General features: G+C 45.8%; 1 protein-coding gene across 2 annotated transcripts in view; it reads left to right on the forward strand.

Annotated features, from left to right (window-relative positions):
- The window catches only part of GDF11 (growth differentiation factor 11), an 853,308-nt gene that overhangs the window by 183,933 nt on the left and 652,391 nt on the right, over positions 1 to 16,984 (forward strand). The window lies entirely within an intron of this gene.

A 16,984-nucleotide genomic window follows, 5' to 3' on the forward strand; every position in this document is an offset into this window, starting at 1 on the left:
CCCAGTAACCAATCAGTTGCATCCCGTGGCATTTTGGTCCCGCAAATTCTCGCCTCCTGAAATCAATTACACTATTACTGATAAGGAACTTCTAGCTATCAAGTCCGCCTTTAAGGCTTGGCGGCATTATCTTCTGGGGGCCCGACACACCGTTACTGTGATTACAGATCACCGAAACCTGCAATATTTGAAAACCGCAAAAGCTCAATCCTCTAGGCAACTCCGTTGGGCACTATTCTTTGCCGAGTTTGACTTCATAATTACCTATCGACCTGGTACAAAAAACGGTAAAGCTGATGCCCTTTCTCAGATGGAAGTGGAAGAACATTTGATCAATCCTAAACCTGTACCTATCATTCCCGAACAAAGAATTCTAGGTGTAATCGCCACACAATCCATAGAGGAAGTTAAGGATAAAGCCAGGCTACTGGTAACTCCAGCAGACATACAGAATTGGCATCTGCAGGGAAAGGACTTTACGGTGAAGGACAACCTATTATATTTCCAAGAACGGTTATACCTGCCCAGCACAGATTTACAGAAAAAGGTAATCTCTTGTTATCACGATTCTTTAATGGAAGGACATCCCGGTATGACCAAGACCTCGGAAAAGATCAAGCGCTACTTCTGGTGGCCGTCTTGGAAAAAAGATATCAGAGACTTTATAATGTCCTGTGGAGTATGCGCCCAAAACAAGAGTCAAAAGGAAAAACCAGCCGGCCTCTTACGCCCTATTGACATCCCGCCTCGCCCTTGGCATACTCTTTCTATGGACTTCATCACCGATCTACCTCCATGCTCCGGATACAATACGATCCTAGTAATCGTGGACCTATTCTCCAAGATGGCGCATTTCATTCCACTCAAAGGCTTACCAACAGCAGCAACTCTGGCCCGAGAATTTCTCGAAAACATCGTCCGACTGCACGGTTTTCCTTCAGTTCTAATTTCGGATCGAGGTAGTCAATTTATTTCTCATTTTTGGCGAAGTTGCTGTCGGTCGGCTCAAATTGATGTGAGACTTTCGACCAGCCACCACCCTCAAACCGACGGACAAACCGAGAGGACCAATCAAACTCTGGAACAGTATTTGCGCTGCATGCTACAACAAACTGACAAAACTTGGAAAGATATCCTTTGGATAGCCGAATATGCCTACAATAACTCTGTCCACTCGGGAACTGGGAAAACCCTGTTTTTTCTTTTATACGGTAGTCACCCTCGAACCTCGGAGTTGGATCCACTCCAAGATCTTGGAACACCAGCAGTAGACCACCTGCATTCTACAATCACCCAAGCCTTTAAGGAAGCCGTTTCTCACCTTCAAAGGGCTAAAGAACAATACAAGAAAGGAGCAGACCAACATCGGAAGGAAGCCCCCCAATATCAAGTAGGAGATCAAGTCTGGTTATCCACCAAATATCTACCTCTAAAAGGACCACGCACATTCAACCCAAGATACCTTGGTCCCTATTCCATCACTACCATAGTAAATCCAGTAGCGGTCAAGTTGCCATCCGCCATCCGCCATCGCCGGAACCCTGCAAAACAAGAGATATCATTACAAAAGACTTTTAAGACATTTGAAGTGCCCAGAACTTACCGTTCGTGCAGTTAACGACGGACAGCAGTCCTCTGAGGTCAAGAGGCCTGCACCCTTATCCAGTGAAGAAACTGGTTACGGCACCCTGCCCCGAGGCAGATGGAGAGCTCGGCGTTCACTTACCTAAGGTGAGGGCGTTAACCTTTGGGGTTCTACAGGAGAAGAGAAAGGGAAGAGGAGAGAGGCACCCAATAACCCCAGTTCATTAATCCCATATTTTCTATCTGCAGACATCTTACTCTTCGAGTCAGACATACAGTGCACAGAGGTCCAGCCCAAAGAGCCAACCGTGTGTTACACATCACCTTTGAAGATACGGCATTCACCCAGTCAAGACCGGCGCCTCTGCGGGAATCAGGTGAGCGTTACAGAACGCAAAGCCTACCGCAAAACTCCCACCCAGGCTCTATGGAAACCTCGGATAGCGACCAGCTAGCCCAGTTACTTGGGGAACTAAGAGCAGAAGTGCATGCAGCCCGTCAGGAAACGAATGCTCTAAGAAGGGAACTGATTATTTCCAAGGAGCGAACAGACGATCTCGCTAGACAATTGCTACAGTCACAAGCCGGACAAACTCCGTTACCCGCATCAGGGGCAAATCTTCCTTCAACATCCTCTACGAACCCAGTGCAGATCAACCTACCTGGGAATGTACCTCTGGCTCCGCCCGAACGATTTTCTGGTGACCCAAAGAGGTTTGCAGTATTTATTAATCAGTGCCGGTTGCACTTCTTATGCTGGCCAGCAGCCTTTCCAACTGATCAAGCTAAGGTAGCTTTCGTGCTTTCGTACCTTAGTGGCAATGCGGCAGACTGGTCGATCCCTCTAGTTAATCAAGATGATCCGGTTCTCCATGATTTTCAAGCTTTTCAGCTCAGTATGGAAAAACTGTTTGCAAGACATTCACAGAGGCAGGCCTTGGACAATGAGCTCCTTTCATTGCGACAAGGTAATCAAGACCTTTTGGCTTATATTGCGTCTTTCAACAGACTGATAGTGGAAACTCGATGGCCTGAGAACAAAAGGATTACGCTGTTTTATAGAGGTCTACGTGGAGAGCTCAAAGATGTGTGAGCCCAAGTAGTGAATCCCCCGCAAGACTGTTCGGACTATATTGACTTAGTCGTTCAAATTGACCACAGACTGCAGAACAGGAAGGCCGATCGTTCCAAGTTTGATGCTCGAGTATTTTCCAAACCACCAACTCCTACCAAAGGAGTAGACTCCGGGGAACCCATGCAAATAGGGGTCCTGAAAGGACCACTAACACAAAAGGAGCGGGAAAGGAGAAAACAGCTGCAGTTATGCCTCAATTGCGGAAACTCGGGGCACTTTCTTTGAGACTGTCCGGTGAAACCAGCCAAGAAGGCAGTAGGAGCTGCAGTTACTAGGGTCACAAACTCTGAGCAGGGAAACGACCTTGCCCGACAAGAATAGAGGTCCTCTTGCCGAGCGTTAAAACCAGTTCCGTGACCTCGCATTTCGTGATACCTATGGTCCTCATTAGCCCTGAACATCCGGATCGATTACATGCGATTGAAGCTTACGTCGACAGCGGTGCATTCGGCAATTATGTGGATCATGAAATGGTTTTGAGGATGAATCTGACTCTTTGTCCAAAGGCTGTAAAGGACGTCATTACTACGGTGGATGGTACGGAGATAGCCTCCGGACCAGTAACGCATACCACCCAAGAAGTGACGCTAGTAAGTCAAGATGGACACCATGAGAAGATCGTGTTCGATGTGATCAAGGCCCCTCAGTTCCAGATTATTCTAGGAATTCCTTGGTTAGAGAAGCACAATCCTCAGATCGATTGGCGAGCAAGAACGGTTCAGTTTCCAGAATGTGTCTCTACTTGTCACCCTCGACCTGGTGTTGCACTGGCAGCAATTTCCTCGGAGGCTCCCCAGTTACCTCCTGAATACCTAGAATTCCAAGATTTTTTCCGGAAGCATCAGGCTAACTCTCTACCTCCTCATAGGTCTTATGACTGCCAGATAGACCTGATACCTGGATCTACTCCTCCTTGTAGTAGAATTTATGCCCTCACCGAGCCTGAGAATCTTCACCTCCGACAATACCTGGATCAATACCTAGCGAATGGGTTTATTCGTCCTTCCAAGTCCCCTGCTTCCTCAGCTTTGTTCTTCGTTCCAAAAAAAGAAGGGGACCTTAGAACTTGTATAGATTATCGCGCCCTGAACCAGATCACTGTTAAGAATAGATATCCGTTACCTTTGATCCCTGAACTCCTGGACCAAGTCAGAAAAGCATGCATATATACAAAGCTGGATCTTCGAGGAGCCTACCACTTGGTACGAGTAAAAGAGGGCGATGAATGGAAGACGGCCTTCCGCACCAAGTATGGGCTATTTGAATATCAGGTCATGCCCTTCGGACTTTGCAATGCCCCGGCCGCCTTTCAATATTTTATGAACGATGTCCTCAGAGAGCTCATAGATGTGTGTGTTGTTGTTTACATTGACGACATCCTCGTTTATTCTTCATCGGAAACTGAACATCGGAAACACGTGAAAATGGTCCTCGAGAGATTGCGTCAACACAAACTTTTCGCTAAGTTGGAAAAATGTGTTTTCAACGTGACTGAAGTTGAATTCTTGGGATTCATATCACCTAGCGGAGTGCGTATGGATTCAAAGAAGGTCGATGCAATTCTCAAATGGCCATCGCCATCCTCCGTAAAAGGTGTTCAAAGCATGTTAGGCTTCGCTAACTTTTACCGCAGGTTTATCCCCGAATTCTCTCGAATAGTCCAGCCCATCACCGCCTTGTTAAAGAAAAACAAACGTTTTGAATGGTCTACCGAGGCGGAACAAGCTTTCCAGAATTTGAAGACTAGATTTATCTCTGCACCGATCTTAAAACATCCTCGCCCAGAACTCCCCTACATCGTTGAAACTGATGCTTCGAGCCTTGCCATGGGGGCAGTTCTATCACAAAAGGACCCAGTAACCAATCAGTTGCATCCCGTGGCATTTTGGTCCCGCAAATTCTCGCCTCCTGAAATCAATTACACTATTACTGATAAGGAACTTCTAGCTATCAAGTCCGCCTTTAAGGCTTGGCGGCATTATCTTCTGGGGCCCGACACACCGTTACTGTGATTACAGATCACCGAAACCTGCAATATTTGAAAACCGCAAAAGCTCAATCCTCTAGGCAACTCCGTTGGGCACTATTCCTTGCCGAGTTTGACTTCATAATTACCTATCGACCTGGTACAAAAAACGGTAAAGCTGATGCCCTTTCTCGGATGGGAGTGGAAGAACATTTGATCAATCCTAAACCTGTACCTATCATTCCCGAACAAAGAATTCTAGGTGTAATCGCCACACAATCCATAGAGGAAGTTAAGGATAAAGCCAGGCTACTGGTAACTCCAGCAGACATACAGAATTGGCATCTGCAGGGAAAGGACTTTACGGTGAAGGACAACCTATTATATTTCCAAGAACGGTTATACCTGCCCAGCACAGATTTACAGAAAAAGGTAATCTCTTGTTATCACGATTCTTTAATGGAAGGACATCCCGGTATGACCAAGACCTCGGAAAAGATCAAGCGCTACTTCTGGTGGCCGTCTTGGAAAAAAGATATCAGAGACTTTATAATGTCCTTTGGAGTATGCGCCCAAAACAAGAGTCAAAAGGAAAAACCAGCCGGCCTCTTACGCCCTATTGACATCCCGCCTCGCCCTTGGCATACGCTTTCTATGGACTTCATCACCGATCTACCTCCATGCTCCGGATACAATACGATCCTAGTAATCGTGGACCTATTCTCCAAGATGGCGCATTTCATTCCACTCAAAGGCTTACCAACAGCAGCAACTCTGGCCCGAGAATTTCTCGAAAACATCGTCCGACTGCACGGTTTTCCTTCAGTTCTAATTTCGGATCGAGGTAGTCAATTTATTTCTCATTTTTGGCGAAGTTGCTGTCGGTCGGCTCAAATTGATGTGAGACTTTCGACCAGCCACCACCCTCAAACCGACGGACAAACCGAGAGGACCAATCAAACTCTGGAACAGTATTTGCGCTGCATGCTACAACAAACTGAAAAAACTTGGAAAGATATCCTTTGGATAGCCGAATATGCCTACAATAACTCTGTCCACTCGGGAACTGGGAAAACCCCGTTTTTTCTTTTATACGGTAGTCACCCTCGAACCTCGGAGTTGGATCCACTCCAAGATCTTGGAACACCAGCAGTAGACCACCTGCATTCTACAATAACCCAAGCCTTTAAGGAAGCCGTTTCTCACCTTCAAAGGGCTAAAGAACAATACAAGAAAGGAGCAGACCAACATCGGAAGGAAGCCCCCCAATATCAAGTCGGAGATCAAGTCTGGTTATCCACCAAATATCTACCTCTAAAAGGACCACGCACATTCAACCCAAGATACCTTGGTCCCTATTCCATCACTACCATAGTAAATCCGGTAGCGGTCAAGTTGGACTTGCCCCCTCACATGAAGATACATCCGGTCTTCCACGTCTCTCTATTAAAACCCGTGCAACCTCAAACCCGACTAACTACATCTCCAAAACCTATTCTAGTTGATGGAGAACTCGAGTTTGAAGTCAAAAGCATCCTGGATTCCAAGATCTCCAAATCTGAACTATTTTACCTGATTGACTGGAAAGGCTACGGTCCCCAAGAAAGATCCTGGGAACCTGCAGAATAGGTCCACGCGCCTCGTCTAATCAAAAGATTTCATCGAACATTTCCTAAAAAGCCCAAACCCCCGGAGAAGCCCGGTTTGGGAGGGGCCTTGAGGGGGGGTGCTGTCATGATCTCTGCTTCCAAAAGATCAGGACTTGCCCGATTCCCTTGGAAGCAGACCCATAACCCCGGTTCCGAGTGCCAGCCAGTCCCAATTGGGACCTTTTGGACCCTGTCCTGGCGCCAGTGGCACCAGGCTCATAAAGATGCCCAGTCCCAGCGCTGGAAGCGCCGGGCTCGTAATGCTTGGGTGGACTTACCTGCAGCAGACCATGCTGCTTACTTACCTGCCAGTTGAACCCCTGATCCTCTTCTGTTTGGGACTTCTTTTCCTGTTGGATGGGGCAGGAGCCACTCCCTAGGTTCAGAACACTGGAACTCTTCTGGAAAGCAGGAACTCTTTTCTTACCTAGGCGTGGCTGTGGAAGGAGACACCTAAGCACTACAGGAGGCTATTTAAACCACACCCGATGGATGAATCTTGCTTTGTGTTATTCTGCATTCTCTGCAGCAGAACGCTCATCGTGTCTTCTGCTTCTGATCCTGGGCCTAAGGGAACAAAGGCTTACCATCCTGGAATCCAGTCTTCAGCAGCACCTGTAAAGACAAAGAAAGAACAGGTTAGCACTACGGTCTTCAGTGGCAGCGCATCTCTTACCTGGTCCATCGGCTGTCACCAACGCCTCGCGCTGCATTCTGGCATCTGAAAGACAAAAGCTTACCAGCTCTTCGTACGCTCCGGAGGCCTTCGGCGCTGCATCCCGCATCTGAAAGACAAAAGAAGGTGCGTTTAAAGATATTGGGCAACTTTATTACTCACGTGCCATTACTCCTTCCCACGCCGAATCCAGTGGGTATTCCAGCACCCTTCAGCTTCTCTAAAGCTCCGAACTTGTACCTGCAAGATAAAAGGGACAGTTAGTGCGCATCGTGAAGCAGGCTACAAGCGCTTACTTACGTGCTTCCAGGCGCTTCTATTCCTCACGCGGGTTCGATCCTCAACTCTCATCAGCCCGCCATCCGCCATCGCCGGAACCCTGCAAAACAAGAGATATCATTACAAAAGACTTTTAAGACATTTGAAGTGCCCAGAACTTACCGTTCGTGCAGTTAACGACGGACAGCAGTCCTCTGAGGTCAAGAGGCCTGCACCCTTATCCAGTGAAGAAACTGGTTACGGCACCCTGCCCCGAGGCAGATGGAGAGCTCGGCGTTCACTTACCTAAGGTGAGGGCGTTAACCTTTGGGGTTCTACAGGAGAGGAGAAAGGGAAGAGGAGAGAGGCACCCAATAACCCCAGTTCATTAATCCCATATTTTCTATCTGCAGACATCTTACTCTTCGAGTCAGACATACAGTGCACAGAGGTCCAGTCCAAAGAGCCAACCGTGTGTTACACATCACCTTTGAAGATACGGCATTCACCCAGTCAAGACCGGCGCCTCTGCGGGAATCAGGTGAGCGTTACAGCAGGTTGGTGGGATCTGTCAGCGAGAGGGTCCAGGACTCCATTAAAGTCCCCCCACCCCCATATGATCACTTGCCCCTACCAGAAAGTAAGTAGGTTGGACTCCAATTCTGCTAGGAATTCTTCTTGCTTTTCATTGGGGGCATATTCTGAGACTAGGGTGTGTAAAAGGTCAAACAGCTTACCTTTAACGCCTATATAGCGGCCCTTGGGCCATGTAGAACTTCCAGTTCTGTGAAAGGAACTCCCTTCACCAAAAGAATTGTGGTGCCCCCTGTTTTAGTGACACTAGACGATAGGTATTGTTTTGGGAATGCTCTGCAGTGAAGCTGTGGGAAGTCTGCCTCAATCAGGTGAGTTCCTTGGAGAAATACCACTGAGCTCCCCAGGTAATTTAGGCGTTACAGTGCCAGTCTGCATTTATTAGGAGAGTTAAGGCCTTGTATGTTGAGGGAGACAAAGCGTAGTTTCTGTTGTGGCGGGGGGCTTTTTTGTCTATCCATCAAGCTATTTAGCGGGGGAGAGTCCAAGCTGTTGCCGTCAGGCTACATTGCCCTTCTCTTGAACAGCCGCAACCAGATTTTCAACTTTTCTCAAACAAACGTCACACCTGAACTGACAAACAAAAATAAAAACAAAATTGGGCATAGAGGCCATATGGCCTGCAAGTGTTTGCACTCTTCTAGCTTGGTGTATACCCTGTGGAGCCTGGGATCCGTTGTCGTCTAGTTATAGGGAGCTGTTCTTGAAGTGTCATTTTGCCATCAGATTGGAAGTCTGTGGGGAGGGCCGGTGGTATAGGTCATGTCTGTTGTGGAAAGCTTCCTGGTTTCCGACCCCTCGCTACCTTTGCCCAGGTATTGCGTCTCTGTTTGGAGTCTCTGTCCTTTCCTCCTGCAGGTGATGGTGCTGTAAGGTTTTCATCTGAGGTCGAGGGTTCCCCTGTCAGAATGTTCTCCGCTTCTTCCAGCGTGCTAATAGTTTGCATCATGCCTTTGTAGGCGAATTGGTGAGTTGCAGGAAATAACCAGCGATATCTGATTTTCTGGTCTTGAAAGAAGGTGATTAGGGGTGTCAACGCTCTGCGTCTCTGTACGGTTGCCACTGCTAGATCCTGATAGATTTGGATTGGTGCTCCTTGAAAGGTTAGCTCGCCCTGTAGGCGGTTTGCAGCCATGAGATTTTGCTTAGTGGAGAAGAAGTGAATGCAGGTTATTACGTCCGGTGGACATCTGTGGAGGCCCCTCTGCGGTTTTGTAGCCTGTGGGTACCGTCTAGTAACGACATTGATTTGTCACATTCTGGGAGTAGGAACTGCAACAGGGTGCTCACATATTCCTGTAGAGCTTGATCTGCTACCTAGGCGGGAACCCCTCTGATTCTCACGTTGTTGCTCCGAGCTCTATTTTCAATATCTTCCTGTTTGAGCGTGATAGCTTCATTTTTCCCTGCCAAAATCTGAACTTTCCTGCACAGCTCTGTTAGTTGGGTTACTTGCTCCATGGAATGATCTTCTGCTTCGCTGACCCTGTGTTCCAGTTCCTCCATCCGATTGTCCTGACTTTCCACCCTATAGGCAATTTCAGACATGCAGTTTCTAAATTCCGATTTAGGGGCAGATTCATGGAATTATTTGCACCGAAAAACAGGGTTTGTTGCGCCATTCTGCGTGCAAATCCCCATTTGTTAAACAGGGATTTGCGGGCAGAATGGCGCACAATTCCCCTTTTTTCCGGCGCAAATGATTCCATGAATCAGCCCCTTAATGTCTACTAGGTGCGATTGAATGTCATTCTTTGTGGGCCACTGGCCTGGAGGTCTTTCGGGTGACTAAACTTGGGGGCGACCCCCTTCTGGTTTCTTCCCTTTATCATGTGGTTGCAGCATGGTGGCTATGTCCGCAGATGTATGCGGTTTCTGGTATTTGGCCATGCTTATTATTGGCTGTGGGTTGCGCCCTAGGTTTGCTGGAGATGATGAATGTGCCCCTGGGTCTGTCGTTGCCCTCCTGGCTCTGGGTGCTTTGGCTCAACCTGGCCGTGGGGGGAGGAGGAGGGCAGAGGATCTGACCCCTCGCTGTTGCTCCTGTGCTTCAGGAGCGGATGCGCATTCTGCTTTGGCCAGGGGTGTGGGTCCCCACCTCCCAGTGTCCAGTGATGGGGCATGCTGTGTTACCTCTGCCTACTCTCCTATAGGTAAGAGGGGCCGGCCATTGATTGCAACATCCAAATTTCTCCCTCTCCCCTTGCTGCGGCGTAGTCCCTTCAGGACTGGCTGTAAGTAGAGTGGGCTCGATTGGCTTCCCTTATCTGAGACTTTATCTGGGAGATCGCTATGGCTGTGGGGGCAGAGCTGTCCTAGAAGGTTCAGCACTTTCTGTGTGCAAATGGCTCCTGGGGCTTCCCTGAATACATTAGCCGTTGTGGATCCGCATTCCGTAATTTGGGAGGGTTCTGTTAACCCTTTCCTGCCATCTGTTAAAACTGGGCTCGTTTTCGCTGCGCCCTCCTTCTCATATCATGGGTCCGCCACGACTGTCCATCACGGGATTCTGTCTACCTTTTGCCTCATCAGAGTCTACCTTCAATTTGTTTAGTTTCAATGCACAGCTCTGGTAGCTCCAGTCTTGTTGTAGCTGAAGTATGTTCAGCTGTCAGGGTCGCTGTGACACCATGTACCCAGGCTTTCTCTGTTTTGAGCTCATCTGTACCCCAAGGGCGCCTGTTGGCTTGGACGCATTCCGTTTCTATTCCCCTGAGGCAGGCGCCATCTTGGATTTTACTTTCTCCGGGGAGATTCTATTTTCGGGTGGTCCAGTTTACTATCAGCAGGCCACCAATTTCAGTGCAACTTCATTCAGGATCTCCATATCTGTTCAGCTTTCAGTTATGTTGCTTTTGTTACGGCATCAGCTCCCCAGTCATTGCTACAGGCGGGATACCATGGGCTCTTCACAGAGGCCCTTAGAGGAGCGACCGCATTGCTGACGCTGCAAGCCATGCCCGTCAGTGATCCGTTTAATCATGCGTACTCCAGAAAAACCTGACTATGCTGTCCAAAATAATACTAGCAGTAGAGAACACAATCTAGTGGGATCAAAAGCCCACACACCACAAACCAAACGCTCCACATGCTCTCCGCTGCACTTGGAGCTTTACCTTTTTGTATGCCGCTGCACGGCATCAGAAGGTGCTCCTTCCTGTACTCCGCTTCAGCGGGGCAATATCCGCACTCCCTTCCCCTCCAGCTGCTCATGTTGTCTGTTAGATGGGCCTGCCTTTTTCCTCATATTATCTGATCCACTTTGAAAATGTTCAATTTTCGCTAGGTGGTTGGTGTGACAAAGTCAGAGGCCTTACTCAATCCCAAACAATGGGGGGGGACTATGCAGCCCAGGAAGGCTGACATACTACAGGATTACAGGATTGAGAGGGCTCCAGTCCTATATGACATATAGTAAGCCCCTCATAACCCTGCCCATAACGTGTACCTGCACAGCAAGAAAGGCAAACTCAAACCTTATAGTCATGGGATTAGGGAATAGTTTTGTGCAAGTTTAACCAATTGGGTTAAATATGGATTACAAGCTTAATTTGTTTAGTTCTAGTTAAGTCATTTGAGGGCAGTGTTCATTAAGGTGTGTTTATACTTGCTCTCAATGTTGCACAGAACATTATTATAAGGTTTAGCCTCTTTATTATTTGATGTTTTAGATATTGAGCAATTGCACATTATGTTGTAATCAGTTTTCTTGAATGTGTGTACAATAATTATGTAAATTGAAGTGTAGTTATGAGGTCGATATTTTCTTAACTTGAACACATGGAATGTTTTGAATGGATGGAAGTTTGCATTGCTATACTTTTTATGTTAATATTCAAACTGACTTTTGAATATAATTGCCACGGTTTAACACATTGGGGGTCATTACGAGGTTGGAGGTAGCCATGGCGCTATTAGCACCATGACTGCTTCCAAAATCGTTCCAACTCCGGTCTGGTGGATGGAGCAATTACCGGTCATTCCAAGGTCGGCGGGATCGGTAATTCCCCATTCACCAGAGCCATTCCCCATTCCCATTGGAGCCCCCATAGAGCTCAATGGTAAGGCAGCAATAACGTTACCTCAAATTGCAGTACCGTTATTGACCCCGGTATCCCTTTGCGGGTCCCGTCCTTAACGTCTGGTAACCCTCACAGGGTATCTGGTAAAAACCAGGCTTTAAGGAAGGACCCGTAAAGGGAACTCGTACTAGGGCGGTAAGGGATTACCGGCACCAGTGCCCTTACCGGTAATCCCTTACTGCCCACCTCGTAATGACCCCCATTGTATATAACAGCACTTTGTAGGAATCGTCTTGACGTTGATAATGTTGGACTGTCTCTTTAAATATTTTATGTTGAAGATAGAGGGATATTGTCCATGCATGGGCTGATGAACTTTTGAAAGCGGGTGCGCCTGCTTGTGTCAGGAGCAGGCCGCAGGATGCTAGATTATGAAAGCCTGTATTAGCAAAAGGGAAATCGTCTGACCAACATGGCGGTTACTCAAGCAGAGCCAAGGGAATTACCGCAGAAGGATCAGGCAGGACTGCTGCCCATGAAGCAGGAACTCTGTCATTATGCCAGGGATCAGCTATTGAACCATATCCCAGTCAAACAAGACAAAGCCATAGGAACCTTAAGGCAATGAAGCCAAAACGCTGAGATTCATGTACAGTGTGAGTAAAATCAGGACACCCTTAAAATTAGCTCTAGCCAAATCTACTGTGTAGGAGCTCCAGGAGATGACATGTAGAATTCCTCCCAACCCACTGATGCATAGATGCACATGCACCGAAGTCTGTACACGTTCACTAAAAAACATGCTGGGTGCCGTCTTGACATTCGGACCAGGGCACAGACCACAGGGAGTATCTTTCTGGGAGGATAAGAACATGAGATGGACACCGATGTCTAAGAAGACAGGATACTGTTATTGACAAGCGAGTAAATGGCCAGAGAGGAAATCTCAGTTCACGGGCCATGTCGTAACTAGATTACAGCAACACTGACAGTCGGATTTAATTAGTTTCCTTGAGAAAACAAAGATCCATGCAAAAAAGTGCAGTGGATGGATAAATGATGCTTGACTTTTTCCACCTTTGATTTGTGGTGTTTGCAGCTGCTGGCTCAAGGTTCTAAGTAGCACCTACCCAAGCAGAGACACCCTCCTGGCCTGCCTCACCTCTACGACAGGCTATGGATACGTATACAGCAAAGCTTGATATGACAGCAAGAGTGCTTATTCTGCCTAAATGAAAGTTACCTGCCATATGGTCTTAGGGAGACACCTACTGGAAATAGTGACACCATCAGCAGCAGCCCAGTTGGACCAAAAGTGTTGCAAAAGGCTTTTACGCATGTTTGAAAATGGGGCATGGCGTAACACTCATTTGTATGATGGAGAGGAGGGGCGGGATGCTACTTGCGTTTCTGCCACTTTCCTTTCTCTCTGCCATACAAATGCTCCAGCATTTACAACGGCATGCATTTTCATGCTGGGACAAAAGCTGGAGATCCCTTTGAAGTCTGCATGCTTTATACAAAAAGCAGGCAAACATCATATGGATCCATTGTACACACTGCCTGCCATGCTCTGACATAGTTTAATTGTAATTGTGAACACTGCTTATCATGCGCGCACAATTAGAAATAAACGCTGCATGACATGCGAGCATGCCTGGCAGCTTTTACACACTTTGCATGGTGGAGTGCAAAAGTGCAGGGCAAAAGGTGACGTACACTGCCATGACCTTTTGCACTCTACTGTATTGCAGTGCTAACGTAACGGCTCCCCGCCGTCAAGTTATGAGTTCATAGAACATGAGCTCCCCTGAGTTTATCCTGGGAAAGTCCCGGACAGACAGTTTGTAGAAAAACCCACCTTGAATCTATTCGAAATCTTTTTTAGATTATCCATCTGATGCCCTAGTTTTGAATTATTCAACATCAGTGCTCAGTGCTTAATCCTGTACCAAACCTTTTGTTGAACTGTATTTGTGAGTTGTGTCCTTTGTGAAACTTCCTAGGTTTCGTGACAGTGTGTAAAGTTATGTCAAACAATATTTCACTGTGTTTTTATCAAAAGCTACTCCATATGGTGCACTCATCTCAGTCAAGCTTATAGACTTTAAGCACAAATTCCAGTGCATGCATTCAGTATACAATACATTTACACCTATAACAATGGAGAGGCTTAACAATGGTCTCTTGACAAAGATAGATTGTCTTTAACAAGGTTTTGTTGTGTGCAGCACAACTGATGTGGATTTAAAATATTGGTTTTAAACTCATTGGATGGTGTGTGTAATGGAACCCCCAAAGGCAGTGATTGAAATGAATGTATGAAGGGTATTGGGTCGGTTTTTCACTATTGGAGAAAGATGACGTTGGCATAGGAACATATAATAGAGAGAGGATGCAACAGTTGGAGTGTGAACGATTTAGGATCCACTTGATTGTGGGTTGATTGGATACAACTTTCTAGTTATGGTGTGAATACATCCCCATATAGAGAATAAACTGTTGATAGTTGAATGGTGGATTGAGGAGGATGTCAAGAGGACACCCTTGTTGTTCGGGAACTACGGGTTTTTTACACATGATGACATCACGGGCGCAACATCATCGCGATACGTTGACTTGAGTTGGCCATTTTGATTAAATTAGGTAAGGAACACGCATAGTGAATGTTTGGTCATTTTAGTGGAACAGTTGGTTCAGTATGAGCATGGGTGAACAAGGTAAGGGGTAGTTAGAAGGAGATGGATTGACTGGAGTGTTTGGGAAGATAATTGATTACTGATAAGGTTTCTGGTTTATTTTAGTGGCTTAGTGGATTGGCACTTATTGCACATATTGGAGGAAGCGAAAGTGGAATGATCAAGAGGCAAAGAGTGGAGTTTTTAACTCTTTTGTGAGTAGGAGTATTTCTTTATATTTGAGAAGGAAAATCAGTAGATAAGAATGAGAGTGATAATGGATAAATATATATTCCAGGAGAAGATTTGAATCCATAAGAGGAATTTGAATATGGAAGTGAACAAGGTTAGTATAGTTAATTACTATTTCTATAGAAACACATTTACTGATTAGTTAGTAACTGTTTGTTTTGATTGTTTTATCAGGAAAATAGGACACACACTCCTGAAGCAGGGATAACTATCCCAAAACGCGTCAAGTTATTCTGATAACAAGCTTAGAATACGTGTCTGCAGTAATTTGGGGAAATATCCAAGTAATTGAATTATCTTATTATTGTGTTTAAAAGTATATACAGAGAATGAAGAAATAACTTTGTGATAATTATGTATGTCATGTGGGGGAAGTACCTTATGGGAACATGAAAAACATTGTAAGTGAATATGAGGGACAGATCACTTTAAAGGTATTGTTTAGCAATCTTGGATGAACACATAGTAAAGGAACTTTGATGTGATAAATAAATGGTGAGTTTTATAAAGGATACAAGCATTGTTTAAAATGTTTGAGAATCATGAAAACTATATAAGAATTGATTGAAGGGTTTTATACCTGTAAGGAGTGTGTTTACGATCCTCTTTTGGTCTCAAAAGAGGAATGCATTATAAATTAACAAGTCATATTGCTTTTTCATGGTCATACAAATACCCTGCTTCATTCGCAGTCACTTGGGGCAATTCCCTATATTTGCATTCGCCCTCTCGGCCCAAGGCATGTAAAATTAATAAAGTTTTCTTCTCTGCATATAGATCATCTTGTTCTACTATTTTCATGTAATTGCGCCAATACTCTTTCCATTCAGCACAGGGGATGTCCAGGTGTTGGCAAAAATACATTTCTAGATGGTGAACTGTGATTCCCTGCATCTTTATCAACATTTGTTCGACAGTTTAATATTTTGTTTAGAACTTTAACTTTCTCATCTGCTTTTTTTTTGTAAACTTGAGGTTCAGTTAGATAAGCATTTTACTCCATTCTGTTGTCCAATATTATTTTTATAATGTACAATAGTGTTTTCACCACTTCAAAGCGCCTCCTATTGCAGTGCGCCGAACAAGCATCTTGTCTTTCCGAGTATCAAACGCGCTCCTCATTATTATTCAGCAAGACTTTATAAATGCCACATGGTCCTTTTCTCTAGCATCCTTAGTGGTGCGTGATCACGCTCACCCTTTCGTTCCTGCTCTACTCTGAAATTATGCAGGGATACTGTTGCTCGTTAAACTTTGCGCTGCGCTCACCTTATGATTGCCACTTCTCAAACCCACCACAATGTTCTTCCTTGTTCACTTGTATTTTGGGCATTGTTACCGACCAAGTGCTGGCAACTTTGATCAACGATCTGTACACATCTTCACACGGGTCCAGTCGCGGCTGTCAGAGCGTGTCGCCAAATTGTGTTGTATCCCAAAGAGGACCAGGATACAAGTAGGTGTAGATCAATCTTTATATTCTCCAAAGATCCAACTACAAACACCCACAACTCCCTCTTCCATCCTCCTACTACTTTTACAGCGCAACAACTGTTTTGATTCTAGATTCCAACCCCTTGCAATCTAGAATCAATCACTTCAAAAAATAACGCATCTTTGAAGTTTTCACCTGTGCTGAGCCACTTTGGTGTGCAAATTCGTCTTCTCTGTATTCACTTCATGAATCCCTGGTGACATCTTAGGTAACAGAAACATACCATTGCTGAACTATATACAAACAATGCTTATCAAAACTGCACAAACTGAAAGCCTTCTTTTTTACCCTTACAGAGCAGAGTCACTAACATGGGCCCGAAGGCTGTTAACTGCTCCAGAGATAACAATTTTGGTAGGTAATTACATTGAAGTCAGTTGGTACCAGTCACCCTGATTAGAAAGAGTTGATAGGCATGCCTTACTATAATATACAGTAGGTAACCATTTGCCATAAACAAAGTAGAGTACCCCGCAACCTCCTCCACCGGCCTATGCCAAGGCCAACAAAAAAACCTTGCTGACCTAACTGTCTGTCATGGCGATCTCAAGTTAGTGACTTCACACACAGTGACTAAAAGCACAGCAAAAGAAATTGAAAGGGATTGTTAATGTTCAGAAACACGTGAAAACCACAGAAGACATTGGGCCTCATTATAAGTTTGTTGGTCCAGTA

Source organism: Ambystoma mexicanum, chromosome 3q (genome assembly GCF_040938575.1).
Source record: "Ambystoma mexicanum isolate Mex_15411 chromosome 3q, UKY_AmexF1_1, whole genome shotgun sequence".
Taxonomy (NCBI): Eukaryota; Metazoa; Chordata; class Amphibia; order Caudata; family Ambystomatidae; genus Ambystoma; species Ambystoma mexicanum.